This window comes from Galleria mellonella, unplaced genomic scaffold (genome assembly GCF_026898425.1).
Source record: "Galleria mellonella isolate WM207_F2 unplaced genomic scaffold, CSIRO_AGI_GalMel_v1 utg171, whole genome shotgun sequence".
NCBI lineage: Eukaryota > Metazoa > Arthropoda > Insecta > Lepidoptera > Pyralidae > Galleria > Galleria mellonella.
In genome coordinates this window covers 4,324,124-4,343,959 of record NW_026442014.1, presented here as the reverse complement: position 1 = coordinate 4,343,959, position 19,836 = coordinate 4,324,124, and the positions used below count along the sequence as shown (strand labels likewise).

General features: G+C 32.6%; 1 long non-coding RNA gene across 5 annotated transcripts in view; it reads right to left on the bottom strand.

The window, feature by feature from the left end:
- LOC128200224 (uncharacterized) overlaps nucleotides 1–19,836 on the bottom strand; it is a 142,042-nt gene that overhangs the window by 79,904 nt on the left and 42,302 nt on the right. Inside the window, exon 1 of one of the 5 annotated variants that reach the window (XR_008252624.1) lies at nucleotides 16,265–16,688. The exons of 3 other annotated variants lie outside the window; for them this stretch is intronic. This is a non-coding gene — a long non-coding RNA (uncharacterized LOC128200224). Of the gene's footprint in view, nucleotides 1–11,040; nucleotides 11,177–16,264; nucleotides 16,689–19,836 lie in introns of those variants that run through there. One more of the 5 variants, XR_008252625.1, reaches the window with a different exon arrangement.

The window sequence follows — 19,836 nt, the reverse complement described above, 5'->3', positions numbered from 1 at the left end:
TGTTTAATTCTTTGAAGGGAACAATAAAGAGTTTTATTAGCAGTAATTTCGAAAAGATGCGACACTGAAACTTTCTAGAAAATGCATAGTCGAAAGACTAGACTGAGTGGTGCCGGCCTTTTTAGAAAACTAAAAAGACCGGCAACACTCGGTAAACCGCACTCTATTATATAAATGAAAGTTGATACTATATTACCCAAATATTCTTCTATTTAGCTAACTTTCATAAGGAATGGTAGGTAAATGAATTTTATACACTGTATTTAATATCATAAATTTCACAATATTATATTTAACTAACCGTGACACTGAAACGATACTGGAATCAACACTTGTATCTACATATTGTATTTATATAAATGTAATTTAAATTGTCTCTATTTATTAAAATAGAAATTAATAAATTTCAACATATTTTCCAGAATTTGCATACATGTACTGTATGGAATGAATAGGGGACCGCCATAATGCGCGTTTATATATATGATTTGCTATTAATTAAACATATTTTTTTTACGCAACATACAAAGAAATCTCCAGATATTAACTATTTAAACAACCTCGATAGAGCAACGATAGTCATCCAATGATTGCGGCTTTGATATCTGTAAAGTACATTTAAAAGTTTTTACCAGTAAATTGCCAGTAAGGGATGACAAGTACCTAAGGGTGAAATTAGGTTAAACTATGATAATAAATATACCACAAATTACCCACGCTAATTTCTAAGGGGAACCACTTGGATGGTAAAGTTTTTTATATAACTATATTAACCTACCATACAATTACAGAAAGAGTTACAAGGCCGTATGCATGTATCTTATTCGTATTTCTACCGTCAAAAGCTGGAGCTTGACATGATAAGGCAGGAAAATTGTAGAACATGGAGACATATCACCATAGTACTATGAAAAAGAAACCTATGAGGAGTACATGAGGGTCACAATATATTCACTATTCATGTCTATAGACGACAGTAACTACTTTCCGTCAAGTGGACCATCAGCTTACTCACTTTATGTGGCTTATTTCCAAGTCCCAATAAAAAAGGGCACAGCAAACTGGCAATAAAATATTAGGGTAGTGGTTAATTCAATAATCGTAAAATATGAAACAAGATGATAATATATACTGGCATCAATTATTCCATTACCGTCACGACCATAGACTTAGATGGAGATAGATATCGCTAGTATTTCAAATTTATTAACTAAAAGATTCACTCAGTATGAGCAAATGCAATCTAGGACGACCACCCACTAGATGGAGTGATAACCTCTAATATATTGAAGGAAATAAGTAGATACAAGTGGTTCAGGACCGTTGCTTATGACAGTCTATAAGGGAGACCTATATTTAGCAGTGAGCATATAATGACTGATATGACGATGATGGTGATGAGACGAGTCACTAGAAAGTTGCTTTGTACTTCAAATACTACCGTGTGAGATAACAAGAATTTCCAGAACGCCTTTGTAATATACGAAGGTCTCTAACTTCTAAAAACTTAAAATCTAAAATGATAGCAAACTTTTGCCTGCCCTACCATTTCGAAAACATCATCTGTATTACTGTTATTGTTGATTCTCTAAACTTTTTTCCATATTAATTATAGGAAACTCGGAATCAATATTTAGCCAAAAATAAATTACATCTATTGAGCTTAATTAATTAGTGAATGCTGGTGACTCAGGACCGTCCCTTATGGCAGTCTATGGGGGAGGTCTATATCCTGTAGCAGGCAAATAATGGCTGAGATAATGATGATGATGATGATTGAGCCTAATTTAAGACAAAAAATTAGTTCATATATAAAGTTGCGATATCTGTTTACTTAAATATCGTATCTATGGTCGAACTAAGATCAAAAGCTAGGGCCGGGCTCAGCATCAATAGGACAGGTGGGTGGACAATTACAGAGTATGCAAACATCTGTGCCCACCTGAATACCTACCGCGGCAGTAATTAATGATTGTTACTACAAAAACAATGTACGAACACTTAGCGACTTGTCCTTTTAGGGTGACTATATTTTTCGAAAACAAATCATAGATTTTAGTTTAAATATTTATATACTGTTTAAGAAATATATAAAAATAATTATTTTTTGTTTGCAATCATTCCTTAAATGCTTTACGGTAGAAATGTCTAGAGGGAGACAGAAGCTATGCAAAAGACTTTATGCAAAATAATGATTTATTTAACAATAATTGAAGGTTAACGTTCAGTTACAATAGTACATATCTCTATTTATGCAATACCTAAATTTATTATCTCGTCTTTATGAAAACTGTTTCCTGGTTAAAAATGATAAAATATAACTAATAAATATGTATTATAAATTATTATTAATAATCATATACATTTGATACAGAAATAACAAATATAACAATTAAAATGCTATAAATGAAGCTTGTAAAGTTGTCCAAAAAGGCATATTTTTTAGATAAAAAATTTAATTCAGATTTATACTATTACTTATAAATTTTAAATGTACTTATGAAACTCGAAAGCCCATTCACAATTTAATAAATTCGGATTAACATATTGGAAGTACATCGCTTCTTGCGACAACCATCACATTATCTCGTGTTTTTTTTTTATACAACTTAGAATGGCAAACAAACTGACAGCCCACCTGTTGGAAAGTGGTAACCGTCACCTATAGTAATGAGCAGTACCATGGACATAACAGAGTATATTGTTTCGCCCATGATACCCCCCATGCGTTGCCATTCCTGAGGACTCATGTGTTATTCCTCTGTACCCAATAAATTCACGCCATATCCCACCTTTCAAACCGAAACACAGCCATGCAAACACAGCTGCTTCACGGTTGAAACACGAAATAACGTATAAATGCTTTGTAGTAAAGTATACAATCTTTCACAACAAGAAAAGGATATTAGTGATTAGTGATAAGGTTATTAGTAGACCATTATCATGCTGGCCACGTGGCTACATAACAATAGCGTTTCGACTTTTCCTTCGCTCGTACTGTGCTATATTGTGCTTTATTCACTTAGTCGTCTTGTACAATATTTCAAACTATCCAACATCAGAATTTTTTTACAACACAGGGGGCAAACGAGCATGCGGCTCACCTGATGGTAAGTGACTACCGCCGTCCGTGATCACCCACAACACCAGCGGCATTGCAGGTGTTCTGCCGGCCGAAATAAAAAAAAATATATAACACATTTTATTTTTACTAGTACTTTTCACCCGCAGCTTTCTCCACGTGACCGAAAATTGCTAACTGACCATGTAAAAATAGCCTATGTCCTTCTCTATTTCGAATAATATCTATATACCAAATTTGATAATAAATGGTAAAGCGACGAAGTGCTAAGAGGTAACAAACAATAAACTCAAACAAAATTTAATGAAGAATCCATCACATACTATTTCTATAAAATGTCTGTTTGTAATATTGAAATAACAGTTTTTTTATTACATGTATATGAATATATATACGGCATATATACCAAAATAACATTTTTTTACAATTTTTGTCTGTTTGTCTGTCTATTTGTTCCGGCTCATCTCTGAAATGGTTGGACCGATTTTGACGGGACTTTTATTAACAGGTAGCTGATGTAATAAGGAATAACTTAGGCTACGTTTTTTTTTTAGACAAATTATTTTATTTTAGAAAAATAAAGTAATGTTGCATGCCACCACTGGGTCAAGTAGGTATCATAATAAAAAAAAACAATAAATATAATAAAGTGACTATTAGGCAGAACGAAGTTCGCCGGGTCAGCTAGCTAGCTAGCTATTGTATATATATACTCTATTTCTTATAAATATTACTAGCTGCAAAACAAATCTCTACACTTTTAATTCATCATTATATTTTACCAGAGAGAGACTTTGTACAAAAGTCGATTGCTTGGGTACCTCTGTCCCATTCGTGTTTCAACCGTGAAGCAGCTGTGTTTGCATGGCTATGTTTCGGTTTGAAGGGTTGGATATGGCGTGAATTTACTGGGTACAGAGAAATAACGTCCGAGTCCTCAGGAATGGCAACGCATGGGGGGTTTCATGAGCGAAACAGTATACTCTGTTATGTCCATGGTACTGCTCATGTCTATAGGCGACGGTTACCACTTTCCATCAGGTGGGCCGTTAGCTTGTTTGCTATTCTAAGTTGTATAAAAAAAAAATTTTGCATCCGACCCGTGCCCGAAAAACTTGTCACCCTACATAAAAGCTGGCGGGATAACATTTTGTTGAGTGTACGTGGGTTACGAAATGATTAATAGAGTATGTCTTATACGAGCTTAATTACTTATTTAGATACACACCACAATTGAATATAACATAATAATGGGTTATTTCAAGTGTTACACGTCATGTGAACGCAAGTAAATTTTCCGTCTAACCACATTTCGAACGATATTGGATATGGCAGTGATAATACAGTCACGTAGACATGTCGGCTGGGTGGTGTAAACATGTTGTCCTATTCTTGATACCATTTTGGGATATTACGTACGATGTGTGCACATCCATGGTTTGCCTTGTATGTTTATTTTCATGTCTAAGTAGGTATGTCGCAGTGATAGGTACTTAAAGTTATAATATTATAGAGACCACCCATGACTGTAGCTTATCCAATGTTAAAAATAAGAAAGAGTGTTTGTTGTTTTGCTATAGATTAGTCTGAATAAAATAATGTTTGAAACATTTGAAATACATGTATTATTTAAGGTAAGCTATATTTTATCAATTAATATGTCGACAGGATATATTCGATCTCATACGAACAAAGTCTTAGGTAAAAATTAATTAGAATATTCAGACAAAAGAAAATATAAACAAAACTTTGATTTTTTATGCAACTTAGAATGGTAAATAAGCTGACGACCCACCTCATGGAAAGTGGAAACCGTCATCTATAGACATGAATATTATCATGAACATAATAGTGTATACTGTGTCGCCCATGATACCCTTCATGCATTGCCATTCCTGAAGACTAAGGTGTTATGCTTCTGTACTCTGTAATTTCATTGCTATATCCCACTCTATAAATCTTTTATTTATAGAAACTCAGCACTATTAATAACAAATTTAAGCCAATGTTTTTTATTAAACTTTAATCATTAGTAATAAAAACTAAGTGCCATGTGATCCCGGTATAAAATAGGCCACCCCTTCCTTTCCCGTGGGTGTCGTAAGAGGCGACTAAGGGAGCTTAATAATAAAGAGATGGGTAACAACGTCACTCTTAAAACATCACCAATGCCTAACTGCGGTTGCCAACCCATTTGCCAAGCGTGGCAACTACTGGAAAAACACCCCAATAGGGGGAGACTTATATTCAGTAGTGTACAGTTAATGGGTAATACGATGAAGAATTAAGTGATTATAAATACTATCACGATAAATATTATCACGATAACCAAGTCATCTCATTGCTGGATACCACCTAGATTTATTGCTAAACCCATTTAGTTAAATAAATAAGTTTGGCAGTGGATCTAAGGCTTAGAAAGACTTACTAAGGCCAGGTCAGTACTAAGCTAGATAGCTTATATTCTCACCTATCTGGCTTAGTACAGATTTCGATACCAATGTTAATACTTAACTTTAACGGTAAATATATACGGTTCTATTTCATTAAAATTAAGTTACTTTTAGTTCTATATCAAAAATTAGTATTTACATACTTACATACATATCTGTCACGCCTGTCTCCCATTAGGATAGGCAGAAACAATGGATCGCCAAATGGTTCTATTCAAACAATCCTCTTTCGCTTCTTCCACATTCATCAATCTTTTCATACATGCTCGCCGGTTACGGGTACTTTTAATTTGGCCCTTCTTCAGCACGTCGCCTATTTGGTCAACATACGTCCGTCTAGGGCAGCCTCTACCGACATCTCCATTCATTCTTTTTTGATAAATCTCTTTCGTAATTCTTCTTTCATCCATCCTCACCAAATGACCAAACCAACGCAACATTCCTTTTTCGATTTTTGTCAATACATCGTCTACATTTTATATAAATCTTGTATGTAATAAAATATATTCTAACACGAGTATGTTACATAGAAATGATAAGAACAATAATATTTATTTTAATATTTCTGATACATAATGACATGACATAAAGGAAAATTTATAATCCAATGCGTGTGGTCGGTAGATATTCATTTAAATTTAATAACACATAATATACTTTTTGTGTATAAACATCACAATATTACATACCTAATTTTTAATGTACTCTTTATGAAGATCTAATAATTTACAATGTCTAAATTTTAACAAAAGACAAATAAATCATAGTCTAGCGATTATTGAATTATAATTTGAGATTGTGTTCTACAAATAAAAACAACTTCATTCATAGCAATACTTATTATTTTTATTTAAAAATTAAATTACTAAACTGATTTTCATAAAATTTGTAACATACCAATCTAAAATTATATCCGTTCAGATAACAAATAGAATTATCTGAATCGATTTATAAATAAATGACGAAGTTATGAGGTAACAAACATGAAAAAATACAACCGAGTTGAGAACCTTCTCTTTTTTGAAGTCGTTTAAAAACCGTGAGAAACGCGTGAATTAATATAAAATTTTATTATCATTTACAGTACGATTTACTAATATCATTATTACAGTGGCAGTAAAATTACAGGGTACATTACACCAAACTCCACAAGAATAGCAAAGCATGAGTATCACAGAGTATTCTGATTAATTATTAATTAAGTCCATGCTGTTCATATCTCTGTAGGTGAATGTTACCGATTTTCATCAGATGGTTGTAAACTTGATTGTTATTCTAAGATTCATAAAAATTAATTATTAGAATAAAGTTATACACAAACATAATTTTCTTATCTTTATATATTACCTTTTTTATTACAAATCCAATGTATATAAGTACCCAAAATAGTAGTACTATTTTCAAAATAATTAAATGTTTAAAAAAAGAAAGTTCCCACTTTGTCTGTACTACATTTACAATTCTTTTTACAATAAATAAAGTTTATATTTTATTACAAAACCGAGGCGTCTGAAGCCATAGTTTTTTTAACGAAGCAAAAAAATTGTTTGTTGCGAAGCAAATTTACTTTAATATATACAATTCCGTGTTCTAAATTTAAATATTTAAAAAAATGTGTACGTAACTTAAATTGTAAAATATATAGATTAGCCTTAAAAGATTAATAATGTATAATATATTAAAACGAGATAACGAGAGAGGCACATTTTTCATGTAATTACGCCTAAAACATATCTTTAAATGTAAAATGTATTTTAGAACAATAAAAAATATTTAGTAAAATAAAAAAAAACATGTCTACTTTAACTCAAATAAAAATCTGAATGTCCACGGATAGAAATAAAAATGATAACAAATACGTGGTTTTTTGCTGTCTTTACAACTTCAGTTCCATATAAAAAAATGTCACGTGCACACATTTGTAAATCACGCACACTAGCGTAATCTGTTGTAAATAGCAGTATGCATTAATAAAACATATATGTATTTGAGATATAAAATAATAAGTTTAGTGAAAAAATACGAGACATGTCTTATAAAAATCTGCTTTGAAAAACTTGAAGGACGGGTGAACTATGTAGATTGAAAATATATGAAAATGTCTCGTATTTTTTCACTAAACGTATTATTTTATATCTCAAATACATATATGTTTTATTGCTGCATCCTGCTTTTACAACATAATCATTTTCTTGTGTCATTTTTCAGATTACATTGGCAGTTTGTCAGTACGTAGTACGTTATACTACGTCTATGGTACGAAATATCAAGTCGTTTGTTTTTTTTTAATCATGATTAATGCCGCTGTTTCTTACGTGTAAAATATACTTGTAACTGAGCAATTGTTAATATTTATGTACAGTTCATTGTTTATATACACTATAAACTTGATGAAATTTACAAAACGGGGAAAAAGAATAGTTAGTCATTACTAATGATACCTTTCTCCCCTTTAGGGATGAAATAGAGTCGTTAAACCCAATGGAGTTTACCAGCTCTATTCTATTGCTAGCAATATACGCTACCGTGGTTAATTCTAGTAGAATTCGTCACGATGACTTCCTGTGGAATTAGTCCGAAAGGATTAATTGACCTGCTTTCATCTTCACCTATCACCTCTCATTGGTACCTCACTAGTGCATACCGATATTGTAGGCGGAGTTATTAATCCATTTTCTATGTGTTTCGGTTTGAAGGGTGGAATATGGCGTGAATTTGCAGGCTACAGAGGAATAACACCTAAATTCTCAGGAATGGCATCGCATGGAGGCATCATGGACAAAACAGTATACTCTTTTATGTCCATGGTACTGCTCATGTCTATAGACGACAGTTACCACTTTCCATCAGGTGGGCCGTCAGCTTGTTTGCCATTCTAAGTTGTGTATATATATATATATATGAAATAGAATAATTAATGTCAAATTTTATTATTCAGCTCTGCTAGCGTAGGACAACTTTATTGTAGACGGTAGCAGTTAATGTGCTAATCACTATTTTAATAGCTAGAATAGTTTAAAATGATCGATAGAAGGCGATTATATTATGCAGATTTTACTTTGATTTGCAACCGCCCGTCATTGTGCTCGTTTTATTGTTATACTAGGCAAACTACTATGTAATACAAGTACGAACGTGCCTACATTTTTTTTTGTAAAGGTCGGTAAGGTACTAGCAACCTCATTACATTTTTTATGATATTTAGAATGGTGAACTGTGACGGCCCTGATATGAAATGGTAACGGTCACCTATAGACGTGGACAGCACATTACAGAATACACTGTGACGCCGTTAGTATCTCATTCATTGTTATTTCTAACGACTATGGAGTTATGCTCTTTTTTTTTATATTTTTACTGCCCTATTCCAATTCCATGGAGGGAAAGGGATTGTTAGTAATGGAGACTAAGAATTCCATTGCTAGCAATATACCCATCCAGGTCGACCTTCTCGCGGTTCCCCCTGGAAACTATCATGATTAATTCCAGATGAATTCATCATGATGGGCTAACTGACCTGTCTTCATCCTCATTGATCACCATTCACTGGTGCCCCGCCAGCGTATCCCGTTAGCGTAAGCGGGGTTAACATTCCATTTTCATCCAATAAAAAAAAACATATACCATGTCAGGTCAACCTCCATGTGGTCACCCTGGAAACCATCGTGCTGAATACCAGATGTTTTCATCATTATAAACTAATTAACCTACCTCTTCATTCTCACTTATCGTCCCTCTCTGGTGCCCCGCTAACGTATACTGATAGCGCAGGCTAAGTTACCATTCCATAATCATGTTTTAAAAATAAAGTCCAGCTACTTGATAACAGAAATACGAATGGGACAGAGGTACCCAAGTAGCATTACAAATGTTAACATGTATCAGTAACTACTTCCATTAGATATACCGCATCTTGTTTGCCTCACTAACGATAAAAATAAAGTTTTATTTGAATCAACCCAAATAACGTTCTTAACGTCCACTGCTGAACATAGGTTTTTCTTATAAGGGGAGTTTTGCTAATAGTTGCCACACTTGGCAGGCGGATTGGCAACCGCAGTTAGGCTTTGGTAATTTTTTAAGAGAAACGCTGCTGCCCATCTCTCGACATTAAATTTTATTTATTTATTTGTATTTTTTTCTGATTAACAATTGATTATTAATTCTTTCATTCAACTAAGTAAAAATACAAAATTGCAATCAAGTGTTTTCTTCAAGCAAAACATGTTAATGTTATTTCTTTTTAAGCAGAAGCCAGAGTTATGCCCCCCCCCCCCCCTACAATATTTGAGATATCCCAACATATTTGAGATCGTTACTCCATCTAGATAGACCTAGACTACGTTTTCCAATACAGTAAGGTCGCCACTTAAAAACCTTTCTTCTTCAATAGAAGTATTATAATTTTCATAATTACCAAGTCAGTTCAAATCTTCAATATTCAGCTTTTGTGCATGCTGCATACACATAAATTAAGCATGCTATTGTACCATTTATTTACCACAATGATCAATAGAAAACCATAAGCCCAATATGCAAATGATGCTGAAGCTTATTAAAATAATATAATCATTGCATTGTGGTCCAAAATACAAGCGCTGAGCGATATGAGAATAGTTATTTATTTTACTTTTTTTAAATAAATTAGTGCCAACACTAAATACGCATAAAATACGTCAAGAAAAATCAATCTTACTATTTTCATTACAAGGAACATTAGAAAAGCTCCTACGATTTTAACTGTAACAGGAAGGATGTTTTTTTTTGTAAATACTTATGACGTAATTATAATTATATCTTAAATTAAATTAGATTAAATATGATGTAATTAGTTATGTGTAAAGTTAAGTTTGTTGTTCTTCCCGCTGACATTGATGCTCCTTTCCACATTGGGTTTGCGGTATATATATATATATATATATATATATATATATGTACGGTGCGGTATATATATATATATATATATATAATATAATATATAATATTAGTATTTTTTAAATGAAAGAATATTTAAAATCAGTTGAGTAGTTTATGAGTTTGTCCGCTATAAATAAACAATCAAGTCTTTCTTCTTTATAATATTAGTATAGACTAATTCAACTCTCTTCATTTGTACTAACCATTGTCTGCGAACAATTTACAAGAAACAAAACAAACAGACAACAATGTACGACTTTATCGCTAAATGCCATTGTTGATGATAACAACAAATTATATATTTACAATAATGACTAATAAATGACAATATTTATAACATAAATAACAAGTAAGAAAAGTATGAGTAAGTATACTAATGGTGGGATGTCATATTAACATAGCACGTGTAATGTTAAAGTAGTAAATAATAAATATCTTATTTGATTAACTACTTTGTTGCACTTATTAACATAAATGTTGCTACATACTAAGCAAGCTAAGAAAACAAAGTGGTAATAACAATAAAATTTTAAATACGCTATTGGATCTTAATGCGACGAAAATTGTAAGTAAATAATACCTACATACCTGATTTTTATTACCGACGTTTCGACGTCAATTGCACCACGTCGTGTTTACGACAGGAGTAAAGTGAACGATGTTTCTTCTAGCAGCCTTCAGGTAGCATCATATTGTCACTATTATTGACTACAACTCTAAATCCACAGCCGTTTAAAAATAAAGAAAAAGACTAAAAAGAATTTGAAATATAATTTAATGTACATTTGCTCTTATTACTTGATACCTATACGATGGCAACAACTCGTTGGGGACAACGTAGGACCTTGATGTAATTAATTAGATACAGACCGCCAAGTTGCCGGTATGCATAGCCTGCGATTACTTATACTAAATATAGGGATCTTCATGTGGAATTGCTTTTATTATAGTATTTTCTTGTACTCAATTTTTTTTTTTATTAGTGAAAATTTTGTTATAGTATTTTCTTGTACTCTCATATTTAAATACTTTTATATTTTTCTATGCCTTATAAATATACATTACAATGTGGTCCCGGTATAAAATGGACTATAACTCAACAAAATGGTTAACAATATAACAGAACAAACATTCAATCAAAATTTCTAAAAACAATTTTATTATATAACGAACAGAGTTTCGTGCCTCCAGACAAACTGTTTATTATTACTCTTCTCCATTCAAAGGTTGCCTGGAAGAGATCGCTCTTAGTGATAAGGTCGCCCATTGTTTTCTTAGTGTAATATTTTCTTGTAATTGGCTGTATTTATAAAAAATCACCAGGTCCTCACCCCACGTTTACTATGTAATCTACACACATATAATATATATATATACATATATATATATATATATATATACACATACAATTGTCTGTATTTATAAAAAGTTTACTATTGTAGTCTTATGGAGGAAATAATAAAGAGTATCTATCTATATGAGTACAATAATGTGGTTGTAAATTGGTAACAATAGTGTTAGTCCCTGCCAAACGAGATTTGGAATCTATCATTGATATCAGTGTGAATAAAGTAGATACTCGATTGTGGTAAATTTTTTATACCCCAAAGATGGCAAACACGTGACAGCCCGACCATGGCGAGCGGTGATAAAAGATGGTTATAATGGTAAACCGTACCGTAATATACTGGAATGGCCAATTTTGCTATCAATATTTTTTATACGATTTAAAATAGCAAACAGCTGACGGCCTACCTAATGGAAAGTGGTAACCGTCGCCTATAGACATGAACAGTACCATGAACATAACAAAGTATACTGTCTCGGCCATTATAACCCCCATACGTTGCCATGTCTAAGGACGCCGGAGTTATTTCTTTGTACCCACTAAATTCACTGCCATATCCCACCCTTCAAACCGAAACACAGCTATACAAATACAACTGCTTCACCGTTGAAACAGGAATAAGATAGAGGTACCCAAGCAAACGACTTTTGTACAAAATCTCCCTCTGGTATCCTCTCAGGTCATTCTCTACATAGCCTTCCCTGGAAACCATCGTGCTGAATTCCAGGTGTATTTATCACGATGGGCTGACTGATCTGCCTTTTCATCCTCACCTATCATCCCTAACTGATGCCCCGCCGGCGTATACCATTAACGCAGGCATTGCTATTCCATTATCATCCATCAAAAAAAAAAACATTAAGTGTAGAACATTGTCTTTTTGGTTAATTCGCATCCACAGATAATACTGTCGCATCATTTAGTATTCAGTATGGTGTAATCATGCACAATTATAAAAAAAATCTTTGGAATAAACTGTACCAATAAAGTTAGCGTATCCGTTTAGACAAAACACCTTCTAAGAAATAAAATATATACCGAACTATTGAAGAAAACAATCATTTGTTACCACGACTATCAATTTCGGATTCAAGTCACCCATTATTAAAGTTAGCTGTACCTAAATTCGTCGAATAAATCAACAAAATTACGTATGCCGCTCAGAGCCATACGCCTAAATTTAGCCTAATAGTTAACGCATCGCAAGGTCTTCCTTTGTTTTACTATTATGATCTACACATTTGCAAGGGAATAGTAATTAAATATTATTTCATTTGTTGTCAATAGGCACTGTAAACATACTTAACTTGCATAATTGTATATCCGTCTTTCATCATCACCCTACTTGACATTGCAATGAAATTTGACAAAAAAGAACCTCGGTATGTCGTATGGTTCCGGCGTAGAATAGGCCACCTTCCTTTCCTGTGGATGTCGTAAGAGGCGACTAAGGGAAGGCGAGGGATGGACAGTAGCGTCCCTATTAAAAACGTCTCCAAAGCCTAACTGCGGTTACCAATCCGCCTGCCAAGCCCGGAAATTACTGGTAAGAATTGTTGGTGCCCAATTATATTGTCATGATTAATAAAATAAGCACCATGTTTGCTGCATGAAAAAATACTACAATCGTGATAAAATACCACTTTTCAAATATTTTATAGACATATTAAACTGAAATTATTTAAATTTATAATGCAGAAGAGATTTGTAAAGAAAAACGACTGCTTCAATCGTAAAAAGAATTAATATGGTACTTGAACATTTGAAAATCCGTTTAGAATTTACAAGGTAATACTGATAAAAAAATTAAAACAAACTAAAAATCCTATTCTTCTAAGAGACGCTTAAAATTATATTTTACAAGCTTTTACCGGTAACATAATTTGCGTATCCGGGATATATTTACTATTCGATATAAAAAAAAGCCTATTTCCTTCGCCATTTCTTGTAGTACATGTATACCAAATTTCATAGTGATTGGTTAAGCCGTTAAGGCGCTGTAAGGTAACAATAAACATAAAAAAAAACAATTATACATTTATAACAATAGTAAAGATTGTATTGAACTCATATAATGATTCCCAATTTCCATCAGGTAGGTCGACATATTTTCCTATTCTAAGACGCATAAATAAAAACATACGCAAAAAATAACATTAAATTAGGATTTTGATTTATTTCGTTCAGAAATTGTTTAAAATAAAGCAAAAAAATTAATATATAAATCCTCATTGTATACCATGTAATACGAATATAATATATCCACAACAAAACTGCAGTTACCAATTTCGGATATGAGATGGCGTTGATTGACACCTCGCAAGTCACGTACTACAAAGTAGATGTTTTCAACATCTTTCTACTCTTGGACTGTGACACTTAGAAAATAGAGTTCATAATTGATTTTCTCATCGGCAAAAACAGTCAAGTTGCATAGATTTGACCTTGGACAGTGGAGGAATCGTAGCATATTAATAACGTATCACGTATGCGATCACCGTGCAGAAGACATAGCAAGCAAGGTGGAAGAAAGGGCATGGAATGTCAGTGAGTCCCAAGGCCGTCCGTCTGACATAAGCCAGCCAATTTGAAAATCACTACGTGCCAAGGAAATTAAACCAGCTTATTGTTCTATGTAATTCAACTGTGTCGTACTTAATTGCAGTGCAAATACGCTGATGACTTCTCTAAGAAGGTAAATAGCTATGTTTAGGTGTACATGCGAGGCCGCTGTGTTTCTTCTGTGAAATGTCAAGGGTTTCGGTCGTTGTTATTAAGGTATAATCACCGTTTGTAATCTCGCAGGATCTATTACAGAGTATGTACAAGTAAATCGTGTAGGAACATTAATAAGGAAATGATATTTGAACCAATAAAATTTGACCTCTTTTATGTATGTACAAGTGTTATTTATATATATATTTTTATTTAACTCTTAATTGTAAAAAGCCTACCCTATGAAATATCATATAGAATAATCCTGAGCCACCATCCTCAGAAGGAGAAAATCGCCGCTCCGTTTATTCTAGCAATAGGATATATATCAAGCTTGCTGGAGACAACTGGATAGGGTATATTCATAGTTACCAGAAATATAGTCTATCCAATCGACTATCATATAGTCCCTCTAGTAACTATCATGGTTAATTTTAAGCAAATTAATCACAATGAGTTAGTTAGATTAGCTTAATCCAACTTCATCCTCATCTACCATCCCTAACCAATAAATATCTCACTCACTCCCTCAATAACGCAAGCGGGGTCACCATCCCATTTTCATTCATTAAACAAGATCACTTAGACATGTCTAAGGACACTACAGCATTGCGTATATTACGTATTTAATTGTTTACATTGCGTATAAACGGATATTACATTAGTATATATCCCTTGTAAGGAACAGCATGATTATTCATGAAACAATGACCACATAATCATTATGTACTTACTATTTATTTTTGTTATAATCCGATTAAGACCTTGCATGGTATATTCATGTTATATCGTACAAATATGTACATTAAAAAACTTAAAAAAAAAACGTTTTTAATAAAAACCCTTAAAGTTTTTAATACACATGGTGATACTAGTTTCATTTAGATTACGTGGACTTGTTTCGCATTTATTTATTTATTTTACACATTATTATATCATTTATAATAAATACAATAAATTTAAATGAGAAGTGATAAAAAAGGTGGCCTTATCGCTAAGCAGTCTCTTTCAGACAACCTTTGGGCAGAGAACAAAGACAAAGGATAGGTGGCGCACTATTATTATATACCTATTAAATGAAATTAATTTAATACAAAAAATAGGTTTAATAATCCAAATGTGTAATTTTTTTTATTATTTATTATCACAAAAATACAGAATTACAGAAAGTATGTCACATTAGCATTTACAAACCACATAAGTTTATATTAATGCTAAATAACTAAATATATAATTAAATGCTACTAATATATATATATATATATATAATTTTGTATAGGTATATGTATATAATTAAATGCTATTTAAATAAATAAAATAAAAATAAAATATTTTTTATACGTAAAATTGTTGATGAAATTAATTCATTTCTATTCCAATGATACTAGGCATAATTTATTATGAAATGACTCTAATAAATTTCATGAAGAATAGATAAGACGCCAAGAAGTAACAAACAAAGATGCATTTTCTTTTATATTTATAATATTATTAAGGATGTTGTTAAGGAATCGATTTATCATAACATCAAATGTCAAACATTCTAACTTGACTAACAAACTGTACATACGTTTTCTATGAAGCCTCCTTGAATAGCTAAAGTCAGTGTGTTAGACTTTTGCAATTTCTGAATTTGAATGGTGAATGGACGTTTTAGTTATTATGTATTACAAAATTTTGTGTTTAATACTAACACCGACTAGTTAACAAATGTAAAATAGCCACTAATAATATTATTTGTGATTTTACCTCAAATTATTATTCTCTTTTCATTTAAGAGTTTCCTCTTGTCGGTGCAACTGATTCATGCATCTTCTTCCAACCAGCTCTATCACAGGCCATATCCTTGATCTCCCTATACGACATGACACCTAGTGTTTCTTTTATCTGTCCCATGTAGTTATTCCTCGGTCTTCCTCTTCCTCTTTTGCTCTCTATTTTTCCTTCTACTGTTATCTTATTATTATTATTACTTTTTTTTTAATTATTTATAAAAAAATATCCTAACATAAAACGTATTCTTACTAAAATTAAAAATGTGAATGTAATGATATTCAAGCTAATGGTTGAAAAAGAAAACGTTATTAAATTTAAGAAAAAGGAAACGAAGAAAAGCCCGGCGCTAATTTTTTTTTTAACACAGGGACCAAACGAGCATACAGCTCGCCTGATGGTAAATGACTATCGCCGCCCGTGAGTACTCGCCACACCAGAGGCATTGCAGGTGTGTTGCCGGCATTTTAAAAGGAATATTCTCTTTTCTTTCATGAAACCTTTCAAAAGAAGGTACAATGTCGTATTGATTAGAAAATACTGCTACTGGAATTTACTGAGACAACAAAAAATACTCAATAATACTCTAAATTGATTCTTAAAATTATTTATTTAATCTTAATTTTTTTGCTATTTATATCACTAAAATAATTAATTACTTAATTATTTTATTTTATTTGCATAATTATTATTATGAAATTAACGCCGGAATAAATTCTATTTAAATAAAAAATCAAATTCGCGTCATAATTGGCGAACATAACGCGTAACACACACATACAATAAAAAAAAAAGACCTCAATTCGAATGTTTTTTTAAGTATTAATGTAATTATTGTAACTCGATACTCGTCCATTATTTCTCTTACAGGTAATATTTGTATATAAAAATTAAACTTTTGATGGCATTATAACTAATGCGCTAAAAATTATGTAGTATCAACGTAATTATCACCTTTGATAATGTCCATCACGTTATGGCAGCTAGATTATAAGAGGATTTAAACGTTAATCGTATTACTAAATGTCAGATCAAATTACGTTACGCTTTCTTCTTGCAACGAGGTCTTACAGCATGGAGATGGATTAAAATAGATGTCGCAACAGTTTGCAGTTTGCATGCCAATTTTTTGCCCTAATTAAGCTTACAAGATACGATTCGTAACAGAGTTAGAGAAGAGGAAAATATGCACAGATGTAACCGATATAGCGTGAAGGATAAACAAAATTAAGTAGCAATAGGCCAGCCATATACTTTGAGCCGACTGTCAATGGGGAAAAAATAGGTCTAGACAACCCTCGTGATATGCAGTTACAATCTCAAATCTGTTCATTCATTATCATTATCATTATCATTATCATTGTCATTGTAATGATTATAACCTATCCATTGACTATTTCTGAACATAGGTCTCCCTGATAATACGTCACACAATACGATTCTATTTGAATTCAGCGACTAATTTCCATTAGTAAATATAATGAAATAATATATTATATTAAAGCACATAGGTATCAAAGAGTATTGATAGATGAAAATGAAAGTAGATCAGCTTATCGTAATGATTTCCAGGGAAATCACGTGGAAGTTAATTTAATGGGGTACATTGCTGACTATGGGATTACTACTACTAATGGATTCTAACAAGTTAGTAATTAGTAACAATACACCTTAAATGTGTTAAGAAGTGGATACTGTTGGCCCATGACCATTTTTATGACAGTCTATAACTGAGGCCTTTGCTCAACATATGCAGGTCGAATAGCTTATATGCATTCAATTCAGAGTTTTAAATTAAAATCTTATATGCTGACAAAAATATAACAACTATTTTCGAAAGAATTTGTACTGTAGGAATTTATAGTTTTTGTATCATTACAGTAAGTAGAAAAAAATATGGCATTTATTCTTATACCTATATAATACTTATTATACTTATATTGTGGTTAATTTATTTTTGCGACGTCTATCACTATTTATGTCCATGTCTTATAATATACACTGAATAGATACGTACATCAAATGCAAATTGTATGACCTCAGACAGTGAGTTTTGTGTGAATTCACAAGCCATGGTCAAAGGCATCCTTTTATTTGAACAAACAATGAACAAGCTAGTCTGTAATACGTTAGGTCAACAATTCAGTAGAAGATTGATATATAACCTTGAAAAAAAAAACGATGTTATTTACAAAATAGAAAAATAGTATATTACTGTCGAGGCCGGAAATAAAACAATTTACGCGCGAGTAATATTGAAAAGAGGAGGCGCAGCCGAGTGATTTTTAATAGTCGTTAATTACTATCTCTGTAGATATTTCTGTACCATTTTTCTTTAATAGCAAGATGTTAATAATTGAAGATATATTATTAATTAAAGTTTTTTTTTTTATACCACTGAGGTGGCAAATAAGCCTACGGCCACCTGCTGGTAAGCGGTTACCGCAGCCTATGAACTCCTGTAATACCAGGTGTATTATGCGCACGTTGCCGATCCTAACGAAACCTCTTCGCCCTCTTTTTGAAGAATCCCAGTTCAATACATATTAAAAATTATATTGCAGTTTGTACAATTACACAACGGTAACTAATTCTATCGCTGTAGTAAAATTGGCGATCTAAGAGGCAACTAAGGGAGCTATGGTTGAGGGATGGGCAGTTGCGTCCCTCTTGAAAAATCCGTGAGCAAATCGGAAACTGTGAGGGGGCGGCGCTGATGTTAACTGGGAAGACTGCTAGTCGTACTGCTAGTGCTAGGATAGCTGGTGGGTAAAAGTCCCATAGTACCCATCCGTTGTCCCGCCAGCGGATGGGTCTCTTTCTGAAGATTTTCACCCTAGTAAAAAAAAAAGGTGCGCCCCTCTTAAAACATTAGCAAAAGCCAAACTGCGGTTGTCAACTCGTCTGCCAAGCGTAACAACTATTGCCAATGTCCCCCTCCCCCCCAAGAGGGAAACTATATAGCAGACAGTTAACGGCTGATACGTACATACATGCATTGTGTTTGCATAACTATGTTTCAGTTTGAAGGGCCTACCCTTCAAACCGAATATATCCGAACCGAGTCATACTCATATCCTAATATGAGAGTGAATTTACAGGATACAGAGGAATAACACCTAAGTCCTAAGGAATGGCAACGCATGGGAATATCATGGGCGAAACAGTATACTCTGTTATATCCATCTTACTGCTCATGTCTATAGACGACGGTTACCACTTTCCATCAGGTGAACCGTCAGCTTGTTTGTAGATTCTAAATTGCATAAAAAAACGTTCATACAAGTAATTCCAATTACAACGAACTGCATTTTTTATTTAATAATATAAAATAATACTTGTTATTAAAATATTCACTCACAACACGAATACAAAACGACTACATCGATCATAGGTAAAGAATAGTGCCTCCCTACCTATTTACATGCGAGTCAATTCAGCCGCACGAATCGCATATGCAAAATGCGCATTTAACCTTTAGAATATTAAATGTATGCCTAAAACACATACCTAATATATCTTTGGTATAAAAAAAACTGTCAAACAAT